The 18,872-nt window shown below is 49.7% G+C and overlaps 1 long non-coding RNA gene across 1 annotated transcript; it reads right to left on the minus strand.

The window, feature by feature from the left end:
- Positions 1–1,441: 1,441 nt before the first annotated feature.
- Positions 1,442–18,872, minus strand: LOC106004188. Its single transcript, XR_001177098.2, has 4 exons — positions 17,435–18,872; positions 9,520–9,690; positions 7,930–8,032; positions 1,442–5,435 (listed from the first exon to the last, which is right to left on the minus strand). It is a non-coding gene; the product is annotated as an uncharacterized LOC106004188 (long non-coding RNA).

An 18,872-nucleotide genomic window follows, 5' to 3' on the forward strand; every position in this document is an offset into this window, starting at 1 on the left:
GAGGGGTGCTGTTCTCTAGCATGCCATTTTCCCCAAACTTTATGTCTCCATTCCCCTAAAAACTTAGGTTTTCAAAACCAAAGCCTGAAAGGCCCCCCTTTCTTTTCTGCCCTGCATCTTGGGATTGTGCTCACATCCCTTCCCAATCAGCAAATGATTGCTTGAGTGCTGGTGTTAAGGGCAAAGGATAAATACTGGAGGGGATGGGTTGGTATTTCAAATACTTGCTACCCATGGAGGATTTTCACTGCCTAATTTCAGGCTTGCAGGAAAGCTACAGTAATCAAGTTCATTCTAGGGGCCGCCTCGGGGGCTCAATGGGTGAAAACCTCTGCCTTCAGCTCAGGTCATGATCCCAGGGTCCTGGGATCGAGCCCCGCATCGGGCTCTCTGCTCAGCAGAGAGACTGCCTCCTCCTCTCTCTCTCTCTGCCTGCCTCTCTGCCTATTTGTGATCTCTTGTCTGTCAAATAAATAAATAAAATCTTAAAAAAAAAAAGAAAGAAAGAAAGAAAGAAAAGAAAAAGATCGTTCTATATTGGTCTAAGAATGGACAATGCAATCAGGGATGAGTCCAGAAGTAGATCCACATGCATGTGGTCGACTGATTGTCAACAAAGACATCAAGGTCATTTGGTGGGGAAAGGAAAGTCTTTCTTAATTTTACAAGGTGCTGAAGCAACTGGATAGTCATATATTTAAAAATGAGCACTGTCTCTTATCCCTCATCATACTCAAAAGTTATTTTGAAGTGGATTACAGACCTAAACACACAACCTAAAACTATGTAACTTCTAACAGGGAACAGAGGAGAAATTCTTCATGACTTCAAAGAAGGCAAAGTTTTCTTGAGCTCGTCACAAAATTACAGACTATTAAAAAATGGATACATTGGATTTCATAAAAAAATTTTTTTAAATCAAAGACACTGTTACCAAAAAAAAAAAACCCACCATCACAACAAAAAAAACCAGACAAGCCAGTCCACAAAGAAATATTTGCAAAATATTTATCTGACAAAGTTCTGGTATCTAGAATATATAAAGAATACCAGCAAATCAATAACAAAAATACAATAAATAAATAATAAATGCAAACAAGCAAAAGACTTGACCAGACATGTCATGAAAGATTACAAGTGGCCAGTAACCAAATGAAAATTGCTCAACATCTTTGTTTTAGGAATTGTGCAATAACATTTCACACCCACTGGAAGGTTAAACTTAAAAAGAGCAACAATACCAAATGCTGGTGAGGATGTGGAGCAACTGGAACTCATACTTTGTTGGCGGAAGCTTAAAATGGTACAACCATATTGGAAAACTGTTTAGCAGTTTCTTATAAAGCGAAATATACCCTTCCTTATGATATACCAACTCCATTCCTAAGTACTTATCTAAGAATCATGAAAACACATATCCACAAGAATAATAATCCAAAAATCCAATCATCACAGCAGTTTTATTGATAATAGCAAGAAAACTAGAAACAACCCAAATGTCCATCTGTAGGCGGGTACATAAAAAACTATGTTGTCGGGGAGCCAGTTGGTTCAGCGACTGCCTTCGACTCAGGTCATGATCCCGGGGTCTTGGGATTGAGCCCCATGAGCCCCATGAGCTCTTTGCTCAGCAGGGAGCCTGCTTCTCCCTTTCTCTCTGCCTGCTACACTGCCAGCTTGTGATCTCTCTCTCTGTCAAGTAACTAAATAAAATTAAAAAAAAAAAAAAAACCTCTGTTATCTTCATATAATGGAATACTACTCAGCAATGGAAATCAATATACTATTAATAGGTGCTACATGGCTAAATTTTAGGATCATGTTGAAAGAAAGAGAAGCCGGAAGGGAGTACCAATGGGATGAACAGGCAAAACCAATCCATGATAATAGAAATCAGGACATTGGTTGCCTTGGGAAGGGGAGACAGACAGAAAAGTTCTGGGGACCTAATATTCTGGAAATCATCATCACATGGTGACTATGATTCTAGTTAAGATGAAAATTTTAAAAAGGGAAATACAGCAGCTTTGTTGGGGATGGGAAGGTGTTGTATCTTGATTGGAGCTACACTTACACAGGTGTATGCATCTGTCAAAATTTGTCAGATTTTATCCTTAAGATCTATGCATCTCACTGTATGTAGAGTATTCCTCAATTAAAAAACAAAAACAAAAACAAAAAAAACTAGCCATGGGCTTGGTAGAGGGGGAAATGGGGAGTTGTGTTGAATGGGTATGGAGTTTCAGTTTTGTAAAATGAAGAAATACGGAGTTCAATCGTATAGCCATGTGGATATACTTAACACTGCTGAACTGTACATCTAAAGTGGCTAATAAAGTAAATTTTACATAATGTGTATTTTACAATCAAACAATATATGCTACCACGAACAACCTAACAAACCTTATTCATGAAGATTCGAACACAAACAGCCTAATTTCTTAATGTAATATTTATGTCGTCTCTTGAAACAGAAGAGACAAGGTAAATTATAGGTTATATTTGGCCCCGATACAGTATGACAGGAAATAAAATAAAACATGCGAGTACTGCCATGATCCCACTCTTGGGGCCCCTACCCCCTGGCTGGCTGAGTGTTGGCAGTTGTGTTGCTCTGCGGTGTGTTGGCTTTCCAGGCTGCACCACGGTGGGTTTTGAAGGGAAGTTTTCAGATGCTGGTACAGCTTGTACTATTAGGGGAGAAAGTTCCAGAAGGACTTCCTGGTGAATTTCACCCTAATGAGCCTGGTTTCTTGTGTCTCTGTATTGGTTCTTTTCCACCCTTGCTCTCCCCCACTCCCACCCCACACCCTGGCCCAGACACCACCTCCCACAGTCAAGGAGTGTTGGTGAAGGGGACTGGACTCCTCCCACATTCCCCCTTCTGGGCCCTGTGGGCCGCTCAGGGATGGGGCTGGCCTGTGGGTGCCCTGAGCCCTGAAGCACTGGGATCTGTGCTTGCCATGGGACACACTTGCCATCATTCCCGACAAGGATGCTGAGTCCAGCCGATCCTACCCCCTGCCCCAGGAGAATGCAGTTGAGGTGGGGGTCTTGAGTTTTCCGGAGACTGTGGCCTTGTTCTCTACTTCCATCGCGGCTATAGCTGTGCACTCAGCGTGAATCTTCTCCTCCTGCCCCAGCCCGGGGTCATGGTGGCAGGTGTGGGAGGTGGCCCCGGTGGAGTGGAGAAGGGAGGGCGCGCCACTGGGGCCATGAAGGCTCTCTGTAGGGCGACCTGGCTCTGGGGCTGAGCAACACCGTGGACCCTTCTCATTTTAGTCTCTGCCCACCTCGAGGACAAAGAGAGAGAGAGATGGAGCTAGAAGGTTCAGGAAGCCTCTCCCATGAACCCATTTTCTGAGAACAGGGCCCTGCAAGCCTAGCCAGTATCCTAGAGGTTTGCTCAGACCAAGAGAAGGCCCTGTCTCCGCTGTGTGTCTGCTGTGGAGGGGCCCACAGAAGGAAGAAGATGAGGGGACATGATGAGCCCCTGCCCTGGGGAAGCCTCAGCCTGCTAGCCTGGACGCCACAGACAATACCCTGCATGGTCTATGCCAAATCTATCATCTGTTTAAAAAAAAAAAAAAAGTGTGCAGTGCAGAAACTAGCTCAGAGCTTTCTACACTGAGTTCCTCAGCACTGGCTGGGACTCCCCCCCTGGCCCTGCCTGTTTGGGAACCAGCCTGGGGCAGAGCTGAGGGCCCAGGGGACTGAGAGAGCCGATCCCCCATGCATGGCCAATGTCCAGGCCCACCGTGCAGCTGAGGACTGTGCAGTTGGTGGAATGGGGGTGGGAGCCGCTGCGGGGCCCAGATGGGAGGAACAGCAAGGGCACCCTTGAGAAGCAGCGAGTCACAAATCATGCTGTTCATTAACTCGAGCTAATTAGGAGGCGAGCATGAGGGCCACTGCGCTGGGCAATTTGCTTAACCCCCATTTCTATAGTCCCCACCAGCTTTGCGGATGGTGCCCCCACCTCCTCCTCAGTCCTGACTGTCCTGGGGTGGGTACTGCCTTGGGGGCACCTGGAGGGGACAGCTGTCCTGTGGGAGAGGGAAAGAGAGCTGGCATGTATGAAACATCTCCCACATGCCAGGTCTGTGTTAAAGCTTTCGCAATGGTTGGGTCATTTGGTCCTCAATACCCTGGGAAGGGAGATTCATCATTCCCATTTTGGAGATGGGAAAATTGAGGCTCAGAGCAGGGAGTGGACTTGCCCAAGTTCTCCTACTAAATTAGGCATAGCCTCTGCCTCCCTCACCGCACTGAAGGCAGTCTTACAAGTAGGACTGAAGATACTTCTAGATTTTCTATTCTGACCCCTCCAGTTTGACGGCTGTCGCCTGTCCTAGCAATTAACCTCCAGGTCCTTCTGACAACCCCCTTCCCTCGCTGGAGATGGAAACTCCCTCCACGGAGACAGATTTCCAGAGCTTGGCTGAAGACTGCTCCCCATAAAAGGGAAGGTGGGATTTTCATCTTTCTGAAATAATGAGAAAAAGAGAAGTAAGAACAGCAACTATAATGTGTTGCAGAGACGATTGGAAGGGGGAGCTTAGAATGGTCTAGAGTCTGGGCAGGGTGGGGGTGCATTATGTCTGGAGTCTAGGGACCGAGGGAGAGGGTGGTGGGGGACAGGGAAGAGGCATTTTCACCTGGAGCGAGGGTGTCTAGCCACTGCCCTGTGTCGGGGGAGCAGCTCAGCAGGGTCTAGGGCTCCAAAGAGAGATCTGGGCTGGAGCTAGATGCAAGTCGTTCTGACAACAGCTCCCCAAAGGAAGGTTGGGTCTCCGCACTGCAGAGCCCACCACAGCGAGGTGCAAAACTGTTTGAAGGAAAATTTAGCAGATGCTAAATTTTTTGAAGGAAAATTTAGCAGATGCGCTCACTGGGGCCTGGGTGCTTATGATATGGGGAAGAGAGTCCAGAGGAACAACCTCTCTTCTGGGCCCCGCCCAGTGCCACACAGAAGCCTGGGGGTTCCGGAGTCTCACCCTGGGCTGCTGGACCCTACAGCATCCCCCTGAGATTCCGGAGCTCGTGCTGACCACCGCAGCTCCTCAGGCTGGCCAGCCCGTGTCTTCCCCGCAGCCCTCCCATCGAGAACTCTGATTCCCCAAGCCCATTTCTAAACTGGAGGCCTCCCAGTGCACAGCAAGACCTGGAGGGCAAGACCGCAGGTACACATAGAGGTAGCTCAGCCGCAGTTCTCTGAGGACCTTCTCCCACATGACTACCAAACTGGCCTATGCTGAAAGGTCCAGGGTATCAGCGGCTTGGAAACAGCCAAGTGTCCCATGAAGACGCTCGATGGCAAATGATCAGCTTCTTGAGTCCACCTGGCCGTTCCTTGGAGGACTGATTTGGTGCAGAAGACCATGGGCTCCCTGCTCGGCAGAAGCCTGTTTCTCCCTCTCCTGCTGTGTCTCTCTCTGTCAAATAAATAAATAAAATATTAAAAAGAAGAAGAAGTCTGTGGGCTGCCAGAGAGCTTAGGTGACAACCCTGTGCGGGGAAACCAGGCAGCCCTGGGCAGCCCTCGAGGGCTCCTGCCATGGGGGCTCAATCCCTGAGTGGACGGGCCGGGGAGGGGGACGAGGGGCTGAGTCGCTGTCATGTTCGCACACAGAGAACCAGGGCTATGGGGAATGGCCAAGGCATGAGGTCTGCCTGCCCACGACTCCCCAGGGACTGCAGAAGCCCTTTGCTTTTGAAAATCCTGGGAAAAGGGTTAACTGGGGGGAAGACAAGAAGCCCGTTATGATTGGGGCCTTTTCTAACCCCTCTATCATGGGCTGGAAACCCTACAGACTTGCATCACCTTTCCTAATACAACAGATTTGGGGGTGAAAAAGTGTGAGCGTGATGTCTTTTAAGTATTTAGAAATATTCCCCACCCCTGCCCCCAAAGATGAATATTTGTTTTACAAAAATAAACACTTGGGGTTGCCTGGATGGCTCAGTGGGTTAAAGCCTCTGCCTTCGGCTCAGGTCATGATCTCGGGGTCCTGGGATCGAGCCCCACATGGAGTTCTCTCCTCGGCGAGGAGCCTGCTTCCTCCTTTCTCTCTGCCTGCCTCTCTGCCTACCTGTGATCTCTGTCAAATAAATAAATAAAATCTTTTTAAAAAAATAAAAAATAAACACTTGGCCAAGATGTCATGAGGGGCCCCTGACACAGGTGACTGTTGTGCAAGCCGGCCCGCCCACTGGCCGTGGGTGGGGACCTGCCTAGGGCTGTCACCCAGCTCCTAACAACTCCTCAGGGCACACCCTGCTCGTTAGGCCCCAGCCACGCCCAGTCACCCAGACTCCTGGTTGAGCCGGAATGCCAGGAGCGGGCGGGGGCTCCTTGAACCCTGAACAATGGACTGCGAGGCGTTAATCCCGGCCCACCGCCCGAGAGCTGGGTGCTGGAGCTCAGGGGCTCCCTTCGTTATGCCTGGGGCTGGGTCCATGGGGCCTTCCCACTGGCCAGGCTCCCGTCTCCTTGGGGACCAGGGAGCAGCAGGGGCCCCCAGGAGGAAGCCAGAGCTCTAGGCAGTGAAAATAGACGTGTGTGTTGAGGCTGCCTCCCTCAGTGGAGGGCCGAGCCTGCAGACATTATCTCACTCCTGCTCAATGTCCCCCCAGGCGGGTAAGGGATGGGACTTGTTCCTGCTTTATAGGTGGGGAGCCCAAGCAGAGAGGATGGGCGGGCAGAGAGAGGCGCCCTCCCTGGCACAGCCCAGCCCGCCCGGAATGTGGCCCCAGCCGGACAAATGGCCCTGTTGGCCCAACTTCCTGCCCCTGAGACAGGTGCTGCCCTATAGGGGTAGGAATGGGCCCCTGAAACAGGCTGACTGTGTCCCAGCCCCTCCTCAGCTGGCCCCGCTCAGATAACCCAGATCTGGCTCCCCTTCCTCCAGGGTCCCCACCCCCCTACTGCCTTGTTGGCAGCCCAGACGCCCTCAGGGCACAGGGCGGCATGAGGAAGGACGGGGCTGCCCAGCCCGGCCCCGCCTGGGAAGTACATCTCACGGGTGCTTCTGCTAACTCAGGCTAAACCGGATTGGGATTAGGCAGGTGGCAACATGCTGCTATTTGTGGAGGCTCCTGGCCTTTATGCTCCCACGACACCAGGAGGGTGAGGGCAGGGGCCATCTCTGCCCAGTCAGACTCCGGTTGGCTGGGGAGCCCAGATGGAGTCACTCACAGGCCACAGGCTGGAGGCACAGAGTCGGCACGGAGACACAGAAGGTGCCGGGAGAGAGCCCTGGCCTGGGACACAGGAAACCCCAACACAACATGCAGAAAACCCAACCTGGCCACTTACCTGCCTGGGTCAGCCTTCCCCTCCTGGGGCCTCATCTGTCCAATGAGGGGGTTGGAGTAAATGAGATCCTCCACTGTCATTAGGCTGGGTTCCCTGGCCCTTAGTCCCTCTACTGCATCTCTCAATAAAACCCATTCAGGTTGGGAAATTAGAATTAACCTCTGTCTAAATTAAAGGCCAGGCAGGGAGTGATGGCAGAGGCTGGGCAGGTGCAGCCCTGGGCAGGCAGCCCTGGGGCTTCCTGAGAAGAGCGGAGAGCCGACTGCAAGCCAAGGAAACCTGCCTTGCACTTCCTGCCCTGTCCCGGCCCCTAACCTTGACTTTGTGAGGCTTACCCACTCTCCCCAGGTCTCTAAAGCCTGGGCTAAGACAGTTGGGCCAGAGTCTCCCTCCCACCTCCCCGTGGAGATGTGAGCACAGAGGCTCTGCAGGGTTCATGCAGGGTGGGGGCCAGGAGCTCTCAGTAGAGAGCCCCCTCGAGGTGCCAAGGACCAGCCACAGGGCTTGAGAAGGAGTCAGAAGTTCTCTTAAAACCAACTCTGCTCCTGAAAGTCTTCCACAAGGAAGGCCCAGACCAAAGAACCTCCAGGTTCTGGAACCCCTTTACTTACCACTTGAATTGGCTAATCATTAGTAGACTGTCTTTTGGTTGACACAGCATTTTCCTATATGTGATGTCACTTGATCCTCAGAGCAACACGATGAGATATTTTCCTATTTTATAGAAGGCAAAACAAAAGCTCAGAGTTTAAACAACTTGCTTAAAGGATCCCAACCAGGAAGTGGAAGAACTAGGACTGGGAACCTGGTGGTCAGGAACTGCAAGAAGAGTGCTTCTTCTAGGACATCATGTCCTTGTCTCCAGGCTCTAGGGACCCAGAAAGATTCCACTGGAACTCAGACAATAGGCTGGGGATCTCCCAGCTAGCAAGGCTATGTGTCTGCTATGTGTCTGTAGTCCAAAGGGCTTAGAGAACCACCCTACTGTTGCCCTGGGCCCATGCCCAGGTCCAAACGAAGGACAGTAATGCAGTTTCTCTGTAGCAGATATGAAACTCAGGGCAAGCCTTCCCCCAGGCTTGAAAGGATTGGATGCTCCTCCTGCTAAACCCCATAATGTTCTTTCTTAGAGGAAGTGACCCAGTAGCTGCCTTCAAATCTCTGAAAAGCCATGGGGGACAGGGAATGTCCATTTTCTGTGGGGACTGTGGACAGAAGGATCAGGAAAGAGATGGAACACAGTGTAAGGAAGGACGGCATAAAGATGAACTCTCAGGCCGTGAGAAGTGTCTGGGGAGGTAACTGGCTGCTTTGTAAGGTGATAAGGTCCCCATCAGTGAAGGAGTTCACACAAAGACTAAGTAACCATTCCGCCCTGAAAATGCTCTATAGGAAACTCAAGCCCTAGAATGCTAAGTGGGAAGAATGAACTACATGATATTGACACTTCTTCATACCAAGAGCCTATGACAAAATGGGAATTATTTCAGCTTCTATTTGTACCTCAGACTCCCTGCTATGAGTACCATATTGGATCAAGACAAAGCTTCTGCTAAGTGTCTCGATTGCCTGCTGTGACAGACTAGGACAGAATGGAGGGAAGGGGTCAGGAAGCAGGGATGGGGATGAGTATGGTAGCCCCCAATCCATAGCCAAGTCTGACATGGGAAGGTCCTTCTGGAGCTCCATGCTCTGCGGGCAGAGTGTGTAAAGGCCACCATTATTTGCCCTTCCTAGAGGTAACTGGGGTATTCCCATTGATTTGGGCAGGAAGCCACAGGTCTGCCTAAGCCCATAACAGCTGTCCCCTTTGCCACAGTGACCAAAATGAGTTATCAGACCAGGTCAAGACAAGCCCTGCCTTGGCCATGAACATTGGCCGGCTACCTATGTCCAGGAGATAGCTGGCTGAGTCATCAGCCATTTCTTTGCAGCTGGCTTGGATCGTTCACACTGAGGAAGAGCTTGGACACTTGCGCACCTGGAGTCCAGAAAGTGGAATTTCAGGTGGAAAGATCTGGCACTAGTAGGCCAGGAACATCCAGGGGATAACCCAAGCTACAAAACTGTCTGCCACAGTTCCCTGAGGGTTAAGATACCAGACCATCCTCCTCCTCCAGAAAGTCTCCCAGGATTGCATTCAGTTGATGAATAGAAGGCAGTATACCTCCCCACACCCACCATCCTCTATGGACACTCACCTCCTGCCTGGTTTTTGTTTTTGTTTTTGTTTTTTCCCTGGAGGCGTGTATTGCCAACCTGGAGAGGTTAGGGATGGGGGCACCTAGACTTGGCCCAGCCTGGTCTATGTTCTTCTAGGAGTTCTGGATTCATTCCTTCAATCAATCAGTGTTTACTGAAAATCCATGCACCTACAAACCAAAAAGAACAATCACCTCATAGAAAAATGGGCAAAGTATGTGAACAGGCAATTCCCATGCCTGGCCTTGCACCTGACTTGCTGGGTCAGTTTGGGCAAGTAACTTAACCATTCTGTGACTGTTCCCTTATCTGTAAAATTAGGATTAAAATGATTCTAATTCACTAGGTTACTGTGGAAGTGAATGAGATCATCCGTCCATTATGGGTGGAATTGTGTCCCTCACAAATTCGCACGTTGGAACCTAACCCCCAGTCCCTCAGAATTTGAATTTATTTGGAGGCAGAGCCTTTACAGGGGTGAAGCAAGTTAAAATGAAGCCATTAGGGTAGGACCCTAAACCAATCTGACTAGTAACCTTAGAAAAAGACGGAGACACAGAAAGACAGGCACACCGAGAGAAGACAGTGTGAGCTGGTAACAAGAAGATGGCCATCTTCCGGCTAAGGAGAGAGGCTTCAGGAGAAAGTTACACTGTGGGCACCTTGATCTCGGACGCTCAACCTCCGGAACTGTGAGAAAATCCATTTCTGTCGGTGAAGCCCCCCAGCAGCCCTCGCTGACTAATACAGTACCTCAAGCACTACATTGGCATCTGGCAGATAGTCCACACTCAATAAGTACTAATTACTCCTGTAAATATTATTGTTTATCTCAGCTGTATGCATACCACATTAATTTCCTCCTGCTGCTGTAAGAAATTACAAACTTATCAGCTCATGACAGCGCACGTGTATTACTGTATAGTTCTGTGGGGCCAAAATCCCACTGGGCCAAAATCAAGGGTTCTGCAGAACTGCATTCCTTCTGGAGGCTCCAAAGAAGAATCTATTTCCTTGCCTTCTGCAACCTTCTAGAAGAATCTATTTCCTTGCCTTTCCTTGCCTTCTAGAAGACACCTGGCTTCCGTGTCTTGGTGCTTTTCCTCCACTTTAACGCCAACAGTGGAGCGTCTTCTAATCTATCTTTCTCTGATCCTCCTGCCTCCCTCTTATAAAGACCCTTATAATCACATGGGGACAGCCCAGCTGGTCCAGGATAACCTTCTAGTCTCAAGGTCCTTAACTTAACCACATCAGCAAAGTCCCTTTTATCATAGAAGGTCGTATACTCGCAGATCTGGAGGATCTGAACATGTACCTCTTTTGGGGAAGAGGCATTATCCCCACCGAACACACATACAATCAATTATCAAGTGACAAAGAAAGCCACAGAACAATGCGTAAGAGGTTAATCTCATTTAGGTGAGAAGATAACAAATCAATGTATGCAGAGAGAAACTCAAACTATTAACTGTGAGATTTTCTGAGGAAGGACTTGAGGCTTCTGCCTTTTGGGTATTGTTTTCTTTCTTTCTTTCTTTCTTTCTTTTTTACAGTATGCACATATTCATGAATTACTCGTGGAATTTTTAGAAATTTTAAATAATCCAGAGAAGAAAAGGAAGGGATGTGCACTCATGCTTGCGGAGGTAGGTTTTCGAGACATCAGACAAATCAACAGCATCAAAACCTTTCGGTAAGTATTCTGAGAAGCAGGAGCAGAGCATGATGGCAGCAGGGGAGGGGGCCCCCTCTCTGTCTGAAGTGACACCTTTGCTGAGTTCTGAAGAAAGAGAAGGAGTTTCCCCGGGCAGAGAGGAGGGAGAGGAGTGTCGCCCATGACAACGGGCGGAAAGGTGCTTGTCTCAGCCGCATGGCTGAGGCCAGGCCCGTGGAGAGGCGATGGGTAGAAGGCAAGGAAGCTTGCAGCGGCTGAGTCTCTAGCTGCTGGGTCCTGTGCTCGGGGGTGCTGTGGGCATGTCCTCCTTGGATGGAAGGGAACCAAGGCTGTGCATGTTGATGGAAGAGGGGGTTTGCCCTGGTTGGAAAGGGCACGGGAGAAGGTGACAGGCAGCTGGGCAGGGTCTGCTCCTGGAGCAGCTGATGCAGACATGAAGGAGTTAAGAAGGGGCCCGGGTCGGGGGGCAGTGCTGGAGGCAATACCTTCCCTCGCCCCACATCCCACTTCTGGGTGCCCCATTCACACCCTCAGCCCCAGGCAGGTGCAGTTGCTGGTCAAGATCTCAGGCAGCCTCTCTAAAGGGCTGAGGGTGCCTCCAGGCCTGACCCCATACCTGCTGCCTCTAGGTCCCCTCGAGGCAACTGGCCGCAGACCTGTCCCAGGTCATCCCGGCAGTAAGGTGACATTTCTCATAGTCCTTTGGGGCTATTCTAACAGAGTTATCCCAGGTAGGTGGCTTATGAACAACAGAATTTCTTTCTCAGATTTTTAGAGGCTGGAAGTCTAAGATCTGGGTGCTGGCATGCTTGGGTGACGGTCCCTCTTGGGGTTGCAGACTGCTGGCCTCTTATTGTGTCTTCACGTGGTGGGAGGGGGGTGACAGGAATCTCTGGGGCCCCTTTTATAAAGGCACAAATCCCATTCATGACCTGGTCACTCTCAACAGCTTCACTTCATAATACCACACCTTGGGGCTTAGATCTCAGCATATGAGTTGACAGGGCACCAACATTCAGATCACGGCACCCCTGCAGGCTTCCCAGGTGGGAATGAGGCTGGGTCTGTGGGCAGAGGGGCCTCGACTACGGCCTTCTACCCCGTGTGCTTGTCCCGATTTGCAGAGGGAACACAGCTGTGTCCTGAGGATGTCACTGTGGACATGACAGAAGGCACCCGCCCGTGGCAGAGGGAGGAGGGGAAGGGGTGCGTGAGATCACATGAGGCGGTGCCCAGGGGCACGCGGGCCCAGATGACGGGCTCAAAACTCTGCTCTGCCAGTTTCAAGCTGTGTGACTTGAACAAGTTACTAAACCTTTCTGGGTCTCAGTCTCCCCATCTCTACAGTGGGGCGATGTAGTAACTGCCTCCTGGATGACTGTCTGGTAAGTGTTTGGAAGAGAGGGAGCCTAGGGAGGCCTGCTGCTCAGCGCTGGTGGTCATTCCCTCGCCATGTGGACTCCCCATGATGTCCCAGCTGCGCCTAGCAGGCAAAGGGCCCCTTTGGGGTCACAGTACCAGATCCTGCTCTCCACCAGCCACTCCCTCACACCTGCTCCTGGGGCCCACGGGGAGGTCCTGGGAAGGGAAAGGAGTGCTGGCTCTGGGGGTGGGGATGACGGCAGCCATGGGCCCTGCGGGTGGGAGTGGGGGGCGGGGGGAGGAGGGAGCCGGGGTTCTGAAGTAGTGGAGACCCCAGTGGGGAGGTTTGCCCGGGGCAAAGACTGTTGGTCAGCAGACGGGCTGGCTCTGCGGTGTCAGGGACGGCTTTACGGGAGCCAGAGGTGTCTGTCACTATCTCTGGGGCCTGTTGCCAACATTTCCAAATAGAATTATTTTTAAGTCACTTTAACCGAACCGAAGATCTGTATGCCAGGCAGCACTTTTGAGAAGTGTCACCAGGTCGGGGAAATGCTGAGGAGTCTGGGTTCCCCTCCGGAGAGGCTGGGTGGGAGGGCTCTGGCTTTGGAGTATTAAAATCGCTCAAGGAGAGGAGAGGCATGTTGATGCCCCGGAGCCCAGCCATCCGCCCCGGGGAGGCCCATCTCACACGAAGTAGTGTAGAGCCTCAGTACAGAGGAGCTCAGCAAAACCAGACCTGGGAAACAGTGCCAGGCTGTGGTTTTCTAATTCCATTGCCCAATGTCGTTCAGGTGTGCAGGGCAGGCTATCAGTTCACCCATGGGTCAGGGATTCTCAGAAGAGGCTTGACTGAGGCAGGGGTGGAAATGCGTGCAGAGGAAGTTGGGGCCTGCCTCAGACTAGCTGCGTGGCCTCGACTGACTTGCTCCTCTCTGGGCCCCCCGTCCCTCGTGCAGGGAGGAGGGCCGTGGAATGAGAGCATTACTCAAGACGCGGGCGAACTACGGCTGGGCGACCTTCGATGCGCTATCTCACACAAGCCTTCCAACAACCCTGGGCAGGAGGTATCTGAATCCTCCTTTTGCAGATGCAAAGGTTATGTAACTTGTCCAAGGCCATTCAGCTAATGAGAGACCCGGTGTGGGCTGAGAGCCTTCAACGGCCGCTAACACCACGCTGCGCCCCTGCAGGTCAGCTCTGCACTCCATCCTCTGCCTGAAAAATCAGGGAAGCCACCTGGGTGTCATTGAGCTCCACCTCAGAGCCGGCCGCAGAGGCCACGAGAGCCAGGCTCTACGCCAGGAGGGCAGGGACCTGGCGGGGATGGCCCTGGCCCGCCACCAGGCCCCCAGAGCGTGAGGGGCAGAGGCGAGAGCCCCCACACTTTCACAACAGGCACACTTTGCTCTGTCCTCACTGGCCTGAGAAAAGGGCCTGCTTTGAGTTTAGCCTGAGCTCTTCTCTCCAAGAGCTCACATGTATCCTTTACACAGCTGCTTCTCACTCTTCCACTTAAGACGATAATAACTTCCATAGAAACCTCTCCAAAGGACCTTTCCAGTCAGCGCTCAGGACCATCTCAGCCAGCGGATGACATCACCATCATCATCATTTTCATAGTCCACTGAGGCAGACAGGTGGCCAAGAGCAGAGTCTGTAGTGACACTGCTCTGCAAAGATCAGCTGGGTGGCCTTGGACAAGTCACCCATTTGTCCGCCTGAGCCTGGGATGCTTAGAAGGAAGAAACGCAGAGTGGATGGGCAGAGCAAACACTCAACAATGAGAGCTTCCCCACCCCCAGGTCCTTTTTTATAAATAAACTTTTTTTTTAAAGAGCAGTTTTAGGCTCACAGCGAAACTGAGAAGAATATGCAGAGATTTCCCATCTAGCTCACGACCCCACACATGCACAACCTCCTTGACCAAAGCAGCACAGCTGACGTGAACCTGCATCAGTCACATCAGCCCACGAATGACACGTCATTGTCAGCCAAAGCCCATAGTTCACATCAGGGTGCACTCTTGGTGGGGTACGTTCTGTGGGTTTGCGTGAAGGTATGATGCAATCTCTCCGTCGTGACGGCATCACACAGAGTAACTGCATTGCCTAGAAAGCCTCTGAGCTCCACCTAGCCAGTCCTCCCTCCCCTCTAACCCTGGGCAACTGTTGGTCTTTCTATTGACTCCATAGTTTTGCCTTTTCCAGAAAGTCATGTAGTAGGAATCACACAGTATCATAGCTGTGTGATTTTCAGTTTAGCTTTCTTCACATAGTAAGAGGCATTTAAGTTTCCTCCACGTCTCTCCATGGCTTGGTAGCTCATTTCCTTAGCGCTGAATGATATTCCATTGTCTGGATGGACCACGGTTTATTTTTCCATCCATCAACCGAAGGATATCTTGGTTGGCAATTATTAACAAAGCAGCTACAAACATCTGTGTTTAGGATTTTCAACTCATTTGGGTAAAAATACCTAAGAGCACCATTGTGAGTTCATAAAGGTTATGTTTAGTTTTGGGAGAGACGGTCAAACTGTCTTCCAAAGTGGCCGTGCCGTTTTGCATTCCCACCACCAATGACTGTGGCTTTTATTTTTATTCAGAAATAAAAAGTGCCTTGCTTGAGATTACACAGCCATTAGCTGGCAGAACAGGGGCCAAAAAGCAATCCTTCTGGTTCCATACTGTGGGCGGTTTCTCTTTGACCACGTTGCCCATCAGCTAGACAAGCCCACAAACACATTCATGCTTACTCACTGTTGCTTTTGAAACCTGAATCTTGGTGTGGATGTATCCCAAAGGATTCCTCTTCTGCCCCATCCAGGGAAGCCCACTGTCTGTCTGGTCCCTGTACCTGAGACGCCTGTAAGGCTCCTGCACTGTGCCCAGTGCATACAGAGGTCAGCGTCCAGTTGGGCCAAGCTCATCTGTACCTAGAGGAGAACCAGGCGGCTCTGGGAAGTGCCTCCTCCTTTCAGAGCTGACCCAGCCAGCCCCAGAGTCCTAGGAGTCACCATGCCCTTACCAGGGACACGGAGAGGAAAAGAAGTGGCCCCCACACCCACCCCTCAGTCCAACTCCAGGCCTGCCTGTTCTCCCTTCCTGAGGTGAAATTCACATAATGAAAGTGATCATTTTGGGATGCCTGGGTGGCTCAGTAGGTTAAGCCTCTGTCATTGGCTCAGGTCTCAGGGTCCTGGGAGCCAGCCCTGCATCAGGCTCTCTGCTCAGCAGGGAGCCTGCTTCCCCCTCCCTCTCTCTGCCTGCCTTTCTGCCTACTTGTGATCTCTGTCTGTCAAATAAATAAAGTTTAAAAAATTAAAAAAAAAGAAAGTGATCATTTTAAAAGCATACAGTTCAGCAGCATTCAGAATATTCACGATACTGTGCAACCACCACCTCTACTTAGTTTTCAAACATTTTCATCACGCCCTCCATAGAAAACCTCACACCCATAAGTTGTCACTCCCCCTTCTTCCTTCTCCCCAGCCCCTGGCAACCACCAGCCATTTGCCTCTTTGGGTTTACCTGTTCCAGTAACGGAATAAACAGAATCCGTGCCTGGTTCCACACACACTTCTCAGACCACACTTTCTATAACTTCCTAGGGAAGGGGGAGAAGCAGAGACCTCCCTTATTGCTTTTGTCTCGGACTCTGCCCCTCCCTGCCCGCCTTGTCTGTGATCCAGTTTGTCCATTCTACTTCTGTTTCTTTTGTTTGTTGTGAGCAAAGGACTTTGACGGTTCCTAAATGCAATCAACAAACCATTCACTAGCCAGCAAGGGAGATGGGAGACAGTCATTAACATGGTGTGATCGGACAATGCTACAGATTTTTCAGAGAGGCAGGGAAGCCTGTACGTTACCCATCCTCAGAATGAGGGTGGTCAGCGAAGGGAACACTGCCCCGCCTGTCTTGTTCACCTGTTTCCTCGGGACTTAGTACAGTTCCTGGCACATAGAACAGGATGAGCGGAAAAGTCAATTAACCAATTAATGCAGCTCTCAACCAAGAGCTGCAGGATAACTAGAAATTTGCTTGGACTATCTGAAATCTCATAGGCGAAGGTTTCCCTGCTCTAGTGCACTGAAAGACATCTTGGTCTAGATGAATATGGAAGGGAGGAGGGAAGCAGGTCGGGGGCGGGGGGTGAGGCCAGAGCACGCAGAGCCTTCGAAGCTACATGAAGGAGCTTGACTTTCACCTGATTGTGAAGAGGAAGGGTTTTACGAAGATTTGCATTCTAGAAACGCATCTTTCTAATCCGGATTAGAGATTATAAAGATCTGATGCTGGGCCAGGTGGACAGAACAGGCATCCTTTTTGTCTTCCACCGGCTGATGTCTCAATGGGAAACAGAGTACTTAATATATTAAATATATTTTAATATTTTACTTAATATTATAACATACTTAATACTTAATAATATTAACATACTTTAATATTTTACTTAATATTATAACATACTTAACGTACTTAATATTATAACATACTTAATATTTTACTTAATATTATAATATACTTAATATTATAACATACTTAATGTTATAATAACATACTTAATAACATAATTAAAATAATTAATTCAATAGTCACAAGAGCATGAGGTGTTCTGAGGGAAGCCCTGAAGACAGTGACTTTAAGATGGAAACCTGAGAAATGAACCAGATTTGGTCAATTAAAGAGAGACAAAGAGCTTTCCAGACTGCACAAAAGCTTTCAGGAAGGTCCGGAACAAAACATGCTAAAGGAACTGAGAAAAGTCTGGTGTGACTGTTGTGCACAGTGTGAGGCTGGGAGTTTGATCAGATGGGGCTAGGAGATACACGGGGCTCAGACCCCAAAGAACATTCTTACACATTTTGGACTTACCCTAAGTCAAATAGGAAGTCTTGAATGACGTAAGCAGGATCCGATTTTGAAGAATGGGATAAATGCATTCCTCTTTTGTGCGGCTGAGCATGTGACTTTCTTCCTGGTCACCACAACCATATGCTTGCTCTGGAGGTGAAGTTAGGATTAGCAAAGAAAAAAAAAATGCAAAGGAGATATGTACTATTTAGCTTCGGATAACAAAATAGAATTTTTTTCAGCCAGACAGTACTCTTGAAAGACAGTCGTTGGTTAAGAAATAGGGGTTTCTGGATGTCTTTAACTTCCTCTTTAAGATATCAAGAAGCAAGCCCAGCAGAACTGATGGTAGAGCTTTACTTCAGGAAGCGAACAGAGGAGAGAGCGCTGCTCCTAGGTCTGGAGGATCCTGGGGAAGAGGTGAGAGAGGAAGCAAGTGTGGAAGGAAGTCAGGTGTGTGTCCTAATCACCCATCTTCCATTTGAAGTCCCAAGCAGACGTGTGTTCAATGGGTGGCAAGAGGAGGAGACTTCTGTACGTATCTATCTAGAGGTCGTCACATCAAAGTACACTTCCGTGTGGTTAGGCACAGGGAAGGTTTGAATTCAACTTTATCTGTTGTGGTTGTGCGTTCAAGCCCCACTTAGGGTGAATTTAACCTTCTCGACCCACCCGTGTTACAATGATGGCTACGCTAGATCTTTAGCTGTGGGTTTTGTATAAGAAACTAACCAGAAGCAGATAGTTTGAAAGCCTAAGCTTTAAAAAAAAAAAAAAAAAATGCATCGAACAAGTACTGACTATGGCTGGTCATTTAACAGCTAGTTCTAGTACAATCCCTGGGCCCCAGAACCTACAGCAACTGCAAGGAGACTGGGAACTCTCTGAAGCTCCCAATGTCCATTTCAATCAAGCATAGCTGCGGGGGGACGATGGACCAGGAAGAACCTTCTGGAAGGAAAAGCCCAGAGACACAGACAATGGGCAGACGAATTCTTCCCAGAGAACAGAACAGGGGTTGCCAGGGGGGCGAAACAAGCATTTTACTTCACTGCTAGCTGTGAAGGAGACTTTACTCCTCTAGCCTTTTAGCACTAGATGATTTTAATGAACCAGTGCCTGACATGCTCCCTTTCCCGAAGGGGGGTTTTCATCACAAATACCACATTGCACCTGGTACAGCTGCACCTGAAGCCCATGGAGAGGACTGCACATTGCCCGATAATCTTGGACCTTGATCTGCATGAAGTTTTGGGGTTTGACCCCTAGAGAAGGAAGGGGCTAATTCAATACATGGGAAGAGGGGAGCATAATGAATGTTCGGGTGACCAAAGGGCCAACTATGACAAACTTCTGGTTGCTTCCTCCAGGATCCATTCTGCCCTCTTCCTTATGAACTAAACCCCAGTTTTATTACTATGATTATATTTAAGATTGTATATCTCAGATTCCCTTGCAG

The sequence above is a fragment of the Mustela putorius genome, unplaced genomic scaffold (genome assembly GCF_011764305.1).
Source record: "Mustela putorius furo isolate JIRA1106 unplaced genomic scaffold, ASM1176430v1.1 tig00537293_pilon_pilon_pilon, whole genome shotgun sequence".
NCBI lineage: Eukaryota > Metazoa > Chordata > Mammalia > Carnivora > Mustelidae > Mustela > Mustela putorius.